At 33.2% G+C, this 10,762-nt stretch overlaps 1 long non-coding RNA gene across 1 annotated transcript; it reads right to left on the bottom strand.

Moving 5' to 3' along the window:
• Window positions 1-1,885: 1,885 nt before the first annotated feature.
• LOC119643856 lies at window positions 1,886-4,316 on the bottom strand. Its single transcript, XR_005248457.1, has 3 exons — window positions 4,022-4,316; window positions 3,819-3,958; window positions 1,886-2,968 (listed from the first exon to the last, which is right to left on the bottom strand). It is a non-coding gene; the product is annotated as an uncharacterized LOC119643856 (long non-coding RNA).
• Between the last annotated feature and the right edge of the window lie 6,446 nt (window positions 4,317-10,762).

Here is a 10,762-nt window from a genome sequence, read left to right as displayed (position 1 = left end):
CATCAATATTACCGCGAAAGGTATGCGGACAGTAGGACTGTCACAAAAGGGAAGCTAAGGAGTCTCGTACGCGTACAATATTATGCTCATAAAAGATATTTCTGTTCTTAAATTGCATGTTATCGCGATGTTTGGAAGAAAAAAAATAAAAAAGCTCATAAGCTACGTTCTCCTCCTTAATTTATTGCCCTGCGATTACGAACCATTATAGAGGCAACCTTCAGATTCTTCCCTTCCAAAAATGATATCCAGCACGTCATAATATGGGCAAAGTTTATTTAAATACAAGGGAAGCAGATACATTAATTCGTATACATATATATATATATATTTATAGGAGAAATTCAAATTCTAACCTTTAGCTGCTTTTTCGCCTCCAAACGCCCGTATAATTGATTCGGAATCATGCGACCATTTTCGTGCTTTTATAAAATGAAGCCTTTTAGTTTTCAAAGCAATTCAGCATTTCTTTTGCAATTTCGAGCACTTTGCGGTGATTTTTTTATAAAACTTTTGTAGTGTGGGTTTCTGCTTCGGAAGAATCATCGAATGAATTGTGTACACTTAATAATAAAATGGAAAGAGAAAGACTTGCCTCAAAGCATTTTGGAAGTTTTTTAATCTCTTCACAAACTAATTTTAGCAATTGATATTGTCAGTTTCCCGTTTTGGATGAAACTTAATGCACATCGTTAAGTATATGGTACTCTGATCTCACTGCTGAAATTAATATTATATCGCGTTCCTGAAAAAAACCAAGCCAAAGGAATACTGGTGTTAATAGTTATGCTTAGTTTAGACATCAATAAAGCGTATGACTGTGTCGATCTGGGGAAACTAGGTCAAATTCTAACTGATTTTAATACACCGTCACAATGTAGAGTGTGGATCCTGAATTTCCTTTCGTCGCGAACTCTTGTGTTCAGATAAAATTCAGTTGAAGTTTGTGGAGGTCTACCTCAAGGTCTACCTACCTACCGTAAATATGAACTCAATTCTAAGACGCTGTACTGGTCTGTACCGTCCGACACCAATATCAATCTCATGTTCCATTTCGTATGAACTTCCTGTAGCAAAGAGAATTTTTCTTCTAACTGCAAAGGAACTTCTCAAGGTTAAAATTTTTAAACCTGTTTTTTTTTTTGATAAAGTCGTCTCCAACATAATGCTGTCTTCCGTAGTTACTCAAGCTGTTACAAAAAATTCAGTAACATTTTCAATAAAGATCATCATCATCAAAATCGGTCGTAGAGTTTTATCGTGCCTATTGCAACTTTAATACAAGACCCCGAGTACGACGATAAATAAACGCAATCATGAGCTCCTATTATTGGTGGCAGGTCAGAATGGCTCAGGGCACATATGCCTATTCACAATTCAAGGTACACATAAATGTTTTCTTTTTATATCTACTCTTGTCGGACTATTTATTTAATTTTACAATGAAAATGGAATTTAACCACTAAAAGTTAAAAGTTATTACTTTATTAATTAATAAGGTTGATAAAAAATATTATCCTCTTAGCCATAATAAAATTTGTTTATGATGACTTGCTTTTTACCTCCTCCACCTCTTTCCTGGGCGTGGCCTTGTCTACCTCTTTGCCGGCGCCTACGCTCTCCGCGTCAGCTGTAGGCACATTCAGGATGTCAAGCGTGGTTGTAAATGGTCGTAAACGAATATTCGGTTTTGTGGATCTGAGAGATATGCAAACATGGATGGGGCAATGTCGGTTATTGATGCCTTTTCTATTTATACGCTTATTGTTTATTTAAAGTTTATTAAAAACTGATATTAACTGATTGCATTGTAAATATATGCTTTTATATAAAAATAATCTTTTTGGCAAACTCTGTTTGATATTAAATGAAATCCAATATTGAATATTTTAAATAGAAAAATGCAAAAGAATAAAGAATAATAAAGCATTTCTTGTTGTACATGTGCAGGGCCTTTCCCGAACACTCGCGCTTATCCCATTTGCGTTTTCCTGCATGAGCTGACAAATAAAAGCCTGTTAAGCCAAGTGAGTGGCCAACTTATTGTCTGGTTAGCAAAAGAAGAAGAAAGTTGATGTTACTCGAAAGATTTTGGAAGAAGTTCCAATGGACCTACGCAATGACAATGTTGGACAGCTCTGTGTAGGGATTTTATGTGAATACTTACTATTGCTTCACATTGTCCGTTCACACCGAACAAGCGCTCGTCCATGAGTGAGACAATTTCTATACTACGGTGCTTCACTACTCCGGAAGTAGTAGTAGGTTGATTAAAAGTTTACGGCCCTTTAGTCCCTTCGAAGGGTGGTCTTGATCTATCTGGCAACGCAATATTTAGTGATCCCGGGTTTTATACTAAGTAACTACATTTCTTTGGCCACTTGTTTTCAATTTACTTCGTGGCGACTACAGTATTACTATCGCTGCCGGCTAACCCAGTAGATAAGATTTAAGACGACCAAGTCGATGTTCGCGGGTCTTTATGTGGTGCGCTCAGTCGGCGAAAAATTGACTGTAACGGTTACGGAGTCGGCGCACAACCCACTTGTGGCGCTACCAGGGGGGCCGATTAAAGGCAAGTACAAAGAACTGGCCGGAAAAATACGCGAGGAGCGACACCGTCCTGTGTCCGCGGAAAAGGTGCGAAGCGCGATGAACAACGTCAGGAGGAATCCGCAACGGCTCGAAAAAGGCTGTCTCTGTGGACACATTATTGCACATACCTAAGGGGAAGAAAATCCGTCTAAATTATAGCACAATTTCGATATTTGTTACCTTTAGAAGTTCGCTTAGTTCTTGTTTATCGAAATAAAAGCGAGTTAACTTACAACCGTCAAAATCTATTTCAGCCTTATAACGCACCAAAGACTTGCCAATATAGATACCTTTCAGGTCATGTATAGCTCACATCATAATATCACTTTTCAGCTCAGAATGAATCCGCTCCAAATGTTCCTGAGGTATAGATCTAAAAAAAAAGTTTTTCTTCCCTTAAAAAACAAAAGCATTCCAATAATTGCCAACCAAAGCGAAAACATTAGTGTAAATTATAAGCGAAGCGACAACCCCCAAGCTACCTACTAAAAGAGACCCAACAGCGTGGTATACGGGAGAACCCGTGTAAATAGATACGCCCATAAAGCATGCGGCCACCACCACGCTAGCCACAGCAGATGCATCTTGCACATACCAGCCGGATTCCACATTAACACAGGGATCTTTGCCAGTGATAACTAATATGTAAAGTAAGGACGAGATCTGAATGAGATATCAGTGCAAAAAATAACAAGCTCCTTATCATATTCTTTAAAAGGAATACCATTCAGTTTCTTTAGTAGCGATGATGGCTTGCTTCATATTTGGTATTTCAGGCAATTTCAGAGGAAAAAACCTGTTGCTACTTTCAAACATCACAGCAACCATATTACAAACAAAGCCGGGACAAAGGCAAAATCATAACGAACTAGAGAATCTAGGACCCCAATTATTGTTCATACAGAAAGAGATTAAGGAATTGCATTGGTATCCTCAATTGCGGGGGGAATATTATTAACAGCTCACTGTGGTTTCAATATATTCAGCGTATGAAATAATCATTTCAATAAAATAAAAAGTGAAATTTACACTGCGTTTATTATATTTATTATGTGTCGCATCGTAGGTCAACCGTAGTCGAGGACTACTAAATGGCGAAAATACATCGCTAGTTATTGCATGAATCGGAGACTTTTGAGTGATCTTTGTAACGGCCGAATCTAAAAATTTGCTAATTTCGCCTATGCCTGGTTTTAGCGGCTCGACTTTTGGAGAAAGCTTACCAGATTCCAACAAATGCTCGATGTCCAAAAAATAGCTTTGTAGTACTTTTTGACTGTCAAGGCATTCTTCGCGAAATAAATGCACTTGCCTAAAACGTTCCAGACATTCAGTAGAAAATTTGCCCGTCGTTGGGTTTTATCTAGAAATATATGTAAACACAATGTAATCGTCTTTATATATAAAAAATTTAGCATATGCATACATTTAATTTCCATATGTTTAGATCGTCAAAAACTTCCTTAACGTCAGCACTAACGTCATATTCTACTTCATCATCTTCTTCCAAACTACATGAATCTTTCAGCTTTACACGAAATATGCCGAAGAAAACCATTTCGTCATTAAAATAACGACTGCAAGTGCGGCAAGTTCTCTCCAAGAAAGTTTTAATATCGAAGCATATATCTAACGCCATTGCTTAAAAATCTAATTTACACAAATGCTTTTACTTGAGTAAAAAACGCTTCTTCTTCTAAAACAACAATTGCCCTGAGTCGTTAATGATACTTTTAACACAATTACAGCAGTGCAATTTTAGTTTTTGGACGCAGGTTTTGAATTTTTATCGCTACTATATAAAATGTTATAAATTGCTTGTATAGAAACTTTGTACAAAACCGACAACATAATTTTTTTATAAATTAAAAAAAATTCAGTTAAAAATTAAAAAAAGTCCAATCGTAATTATCATTTATATCCAATTATAATTACTTTTCTGAAAATAGAGTAGTAAATCTTGAAATGTTCTCGAACGAACGTGCAGCAAATGCCTACTAGTTTAGAGAGTAATTAAATAGCAGCCATATATAACTACGTGACGGAAGTTGGAATGGTTTACTTCCGTGCTTTTACACAATTAAAAATTTGATTTCAATGAAAATAAAAAGAATATTTGCTTATAACATTTATAGTATAAAATTTAGTTAAACTTTGCATATGGAAATGCCCGATCCCATTTAGAAAGGTTTTAATTCTTTTCAATTTTTAATATTTTATCAAAAATCATATTCTTAATGATTTTATTTTTATGGTCAATATTCACAATTTCTTCAATTCGTGATAAGGATTTTGAATAAAGTTAGCAATTAATTTTTTTTTTATCCCTGCGCAAAATTTCAATAAAAAAAATATTCACAACGCCACTATCGGCTGTTTCTAGCATCGTCCAATAGCAATTAAATCAACTAGAATGACACCACATGGCAACCGCGCCCTTACGAATATTTCTAAGAGATGTCATTAGCTGGTGACTTAGAGTAGAGTTAGGATTCTTTGTTCGCATTCGATATAGAGGGAGAATAGAAAATAGGCAGGTACCTCCGATCTGAAATTACATTTCGTAGCTACTGATAGGGGCTGACTTATTAAAAATTTAATACTAAATTTAATAAATATAGTACATAATATATAATTTAATAATATGACACTTGAAGCTATATAAATATATATTCACTTTGAGCTTATTTGTATGTGTGTAATATAATTAAAGGCAAGTACATTTAAGCTATAAACACAAAAGAAGAAGGATACACCGATATTTCATTGAGATTCAAATCAAAGGCCGGTATAGCGAATTCAAAAGAAAATATATAAAATTAAAGGTCGGCATGGCGAATTCAAAAGAAAACATATGAAAATGTTTATAAATCAAAGGTCGATATAGCGAATTCAAAAGAAAACGTATGAAATTGTTTACAAATCAAAGGCCGGTATAGCGAATACTGAATGGTATCCTGTTCTCTGTGCGCAAGCTTTGTAGATGATCAAGAAACTGAAGTAACCTTGAAGGATATTAACCTTCTAGAAGTGCTTCAGTTAGTTGTATAATAATAATAAAGAGCTCCTATTGTCCCCGTCTTTGTTTTAAAATGAATACTATTGGCAATTCTGCATATAAATGAAAACAGTAAGAATTTTGCGTGTAGGTGAATTCTGGAAAAAATTCGAATAAATTGCAAATATTTCCAAAGCCAAAAAAATCAACTAGCAAACTTAGTTGAGCTGAAACGTTATATGAAATTTAGAATAAATGTGACAACGCATCTTTGAAAGATACAAACGGAATCTATGCTCCAGATGTATAGGTGTATATATTTGTCTGGCCAATATGAATACTTGAGGTCAAATTTCAATTTTGATAAAGATGGAAGCTTTTCAGCAAATTAAATTACACATGAATCTTCTATAGTTCTATACAAAGATCCGCAATAGCATAATTAATATGCTCTTATTTTTATTAAAGCAATATGAATTAGTGCTGTAGAAAACGTCTAAATCTATTGTAGTGTGATCGCATACCGTCGTATGCATCCACTTTGAAGTGCGACATTATGGTGAATTATGCAAATTCAGCATAATTCTGTAGCAAAAAAGTAAAACAAAAATTTTTTTGGCCGGGTATTGCATTACGAAATGCAACACGATGCCAGGCGCCCTAATTAAAATAATTGATAACGTTAGCATAAAATCACCTATAGATTTAAATATAAATAATGCACCTGGCAAATAAAGAATTTTAATTGTTTTATGCAGTTCAATCAAAGCGTATCAACTCGCTGTTTTAAAAAAGGCGTTCTATCTGCCTCGTAACTTTAATTAGGGACCGTTTCTTGCCGAGTTCTTTTGGCACTACTTGAGACGGATAGACTTGGCGTTCTGCAGCCGAGCAGATTAGGGACAAAACCGCAGTAGCGCACTGCGATACAAATCAAATCAAATCTAACATTCACACTTTGAGCCTACTTCTTTACATGGCGATCCTGCCAGGAGAGCAACCAAACCTATGGAGTAAAATAGAAACATTTAAAAAAAAAATATAACACAGCAAAAGAACTGTTAGAAATCGAAGCTACCAAAGAATCACTAGAAGGCATAAACCTCAGCAAAACAGACAATATAATAAAATCAAAAATGGATTTTAATTTAGAAATAGCTTCCAAATCCATACCCACTTTCACTGGCAATTACAAAGATATCAACTGCTTCTTAAAAGTTGTTCAAATAATAAACAGAACCCTAAAAGAAGAAGCCAAACCACAACTAATAGAATACACCTTTTATTGCAAACTATCCTCAAACGTCCAAACCGCCCTTGCAAATGTGATCCCAACAACACTACAAGAATTTAAAACCACACTTGAAAATAAATTTAAAGCAAATCAAACAATACCACAACTACATTCACTTTTAAACCAAACAACACAAAAAGGCACTATCACAGGTTTCAAAGACAAAATTCTGAACATAATAGCAGATCTAAATAATCTCCAAATTAAAACTAGAAATACAAAAATTATAAAAATTCAAACAACTCCCATATCTTCTCCCTCTCAAAACTATCAAACTACATATTACTAGATATTAAAAATGCAACAAAAACAGAACTATCATTTCTATTAGACACAGGAGCGGATATCAGCCTCTGCAAAGCACACCTTCTGGTAAATTACCCACTAAACAACGCAGAAAGTCAACTTATCAGGAATAACCAGCGAACATATAGAAACATTGGGAACCATACACCTGAATATAAGTCTAGGAAACGGAATCACTCAACATAAAATACAATTAGTAGGCCAGAACTTCCCGATAAAAACCGATGGAATCATAGGAAGAGATTTCCTACACAAATATGCTTGCAATATAAATTATGAAAATTTCTCTCTTACAGTTAATACACACGACGACCAAATTCCACTCCCAATATACGATGAAATACTTAATAAAAACAACATACTTCTTCCTCCAAGATGCGAAATTATAGTCCCCATAGATATCAAAATAGACAGCAATGCTTTAGTATTAAATAGAGAAATAGAAAAAGGAATATTTTTAGCCAATTCAATAATACCGAAAAAACGGACAAAAACACATTAAAATACTAAATACACTAAATGAAGAAATCACAATACAACACCTCCATATCAACACCGAACCACTCCATACCTACCCAATTATACAAAACACCAATATACACACTCAATATGATGAACAACGATTCCAAAAAATATTACAATCCATAAAATTAGACACCATCAACAACTCTCAAAAACATGAACTCATAAAAATTTTTAAAAAATTTCAAACAGTATTCCACCTAGAAAACGAACCACTCACAGCAAATAATTTTTATACACAAAACATACAAACAAACGACAATACACCAGTATACATAAAAAACTATAAATTACCCCACACACAAACTAACACCATACATACTCAATTAGCCCCTACAACTCACCACTCTTACTGGTACCCACAAAAAATCAGACAGACATAAAAAATGGCGACTAGTAGTTGACTACAGAAAACTAAACGAAAAAATAGCAAACGACAAATTCCCCCTTACAAGATTAGAAGACATCTTAGATAGACTAGGACGAGCAAAATATATCTCCACTTTGGAGATGACGAACTCATTTCATCAAATAAAACTTAACAAAAACTCGCGACCTTTAACCGTCTTTTGAACACCAAACGGACATTATCAATACACAAGACTTCCATTTGGATTAAAAATTTCGTCCAATAGTTTCCAAAGAATGTTAACTATAGCTTTATCAGGACTAGACACCGAAGCATTTTTATACGTAGACGACATAATAATACACGGATGTAGTTTCGAACATCACAACAGAAATTTAACAGAAGTACTAGAACGACTTGACAAATACAACCTAAAACTAAATCCAACCAAATGCAATAACACCCGAAGGCATAAAACCAGATCCCGCTAAAGCACGAAACAATAAAAAGCTACCCCCAACCCAAAAATACAGACGAAGTAAGAAGATTTGTAGCATTTTGTAACTATTATGGGAAATTCATAAAAGACTTTGCTAACATAGCACAACCACTAAACGATCTCCTCAAAAAAGGAAAAGACTTCGACTGGACAAACCAATGTAATCAGGCATTCCTAGAACTCAAAAACAAACTAATATCCCCACCCATATTACAATATCCAAACTTCGATAAACCCTTCATTTTAACAACTTATGCATCAAATTACGCCTTAGGAGCAGTACTATCACAAGAAGAAACAGGTCAAGACTTACCCATCGCATACGCAAGCAAACCCCTAAACAAACACGCAAAAAACAAACCAATTATAGAAAAAGAATTACTCGCAATCCACTTTGGAATTAGGCATTTCAGACCCTACACTTATTACACAAAAAACAACTAAAAAAGAAGTACACACAACAATCCACCGACACACTGAACGTCTAATACAAAACATTTCAAAAATTTTTTTTCTCTTAACACACAAAAGAATATACAAAATATTATTCCAAAAGAAAAATTCTAAAAAAAAAAACAATTTTATAAGAAATGTTAGAATAAGAAAACATACAAAACATGTTCAAATTAAGGAGATCATATAGAATGAATAGATATTTAAACCAAAAACTAATCTTACTACAAAAAAAAAAAAAATAAATAAAATAACATATATATTAAAAATATACACAACATGTTTACATTAAGAAGATAGATACGTAGAATTTTAATGACCTACTAAACAAAAAAAAAATAAATAAAAATAATAATAATAACAAACAAAAACCAAAATCAAACACACCAACAAATATTATAACATTATGCTTGAAATAAGAGGTATTACTTTAATTGATTTTTAAAAACTCTACTTATTTGAGACACCTAATAACGATCCCACCCAACTAAAAGCCAATCGCTATGATCCTTTTCTCAAAACTGGTAAAGTCACTGCTACACAAGGAGCAGTGTACAGACCGGAAATCCTCTCCAAACAACATTTACTAATGATTCCTCCAAATAACACACAAACATAACATGCAAATGAGTTTAAAAAGACAATTGAATATCCAGACTACTGCGGTACGCTCTCGGAAAAATTGATCTGATTAGCTCCCAAGAATGCATGAGTATATAAGAAGAATATATGAAGAATAGAAAGAATATTAAAGATTATTAATGAATACATGAAGATTATTAAAATGAAGAAGAAGAATATATGAAGAATAGAAAGAATATTAAAGATTATTAATGAATATATGAAGAATATTAAAATGAAGAAGAAGAATATACGAAAAATAGAAAGAAGAAGATTACATAAAATGTGCAGAATAAAAGAATATTATTGCAGAATAAAGAATACATTGAAATGAGGAATATTGAAAAGAGTAAAAAAGGGGATAAAACCACATAAATGAGGAATAGCAAAGACGTAGCATTAAACCCACCCAATGACGACAATTTTATGAAGATTATTTAAGAATATATAAAAAAAATTAAAATCAAGAAGGTTAACATTGCAATGAGAAATATTGCAAAAATAATTGTATTTGAAAACTAAATAAAGGGAATATAACTACATAAATGAATGACAAGCAAAAACCATTATTACAAAACTTGATCTAAACTAAACTCACCCAAATTATTTTACATAACATTGCATCAATACATATAAAAGGCATTTCAACACTATAAAAATTTGGTAAACTAAATTTAAGAAATGAATAATTATAACGCAAATCTAATTAAAACATAATTAAACGTAAGCATACAAAGTTGTAAATAAACACTATATACTTAAGAATTTACTTATGTTAAATGAAAAAACAAAAATTACCGTTTAAAAATTCTCTTCCATAACAGAAAATTGTTAACGTCTATAAAAACATTAACAATTTTCCCTCTAAAACGGTAAGGGTGTAGTGTGTTTTCTCAAAGTGTGTTTGTTAATTTATTTTTCAATTTATTATTTTCTCAAAGTGTGTTTGTTAATAAGTGGATTGGCATGATATTCAATTCTTAAGAGGATATGTTTTTTTGCGGAACGAGTAAATTTTGTAATAACCAACATGAATAAGTTTACTCCCATAAATCCAGAGTCTTCAAAAGTAGAGCCCTCCAGGCGACCTTGGAGCACTTACGAAACCAAGAAAGTTAGACATTT

Source organism: Glossina fuscipes, unplaced genomic scaffold (genome assembly GCF_014805625.2).
Source record: "Glossina fuscipes isolate IAEA_lab_2018 unplaced genomic scaffold, Yale_Gfus_2 65544, whole genome shotgun sequence".
NCBI classification, from domain to species: domain Eukaryota; kingdom Metazoa; phylum Arthropoda; class Insecta; order Diptera; family Glossinidae; genus Glossina; species Glossina fuscipes.
Note: the sequence above shows the minus strand (reverse complement) of the source record. Positions and strands in the feature narration are given on the sequence as shown.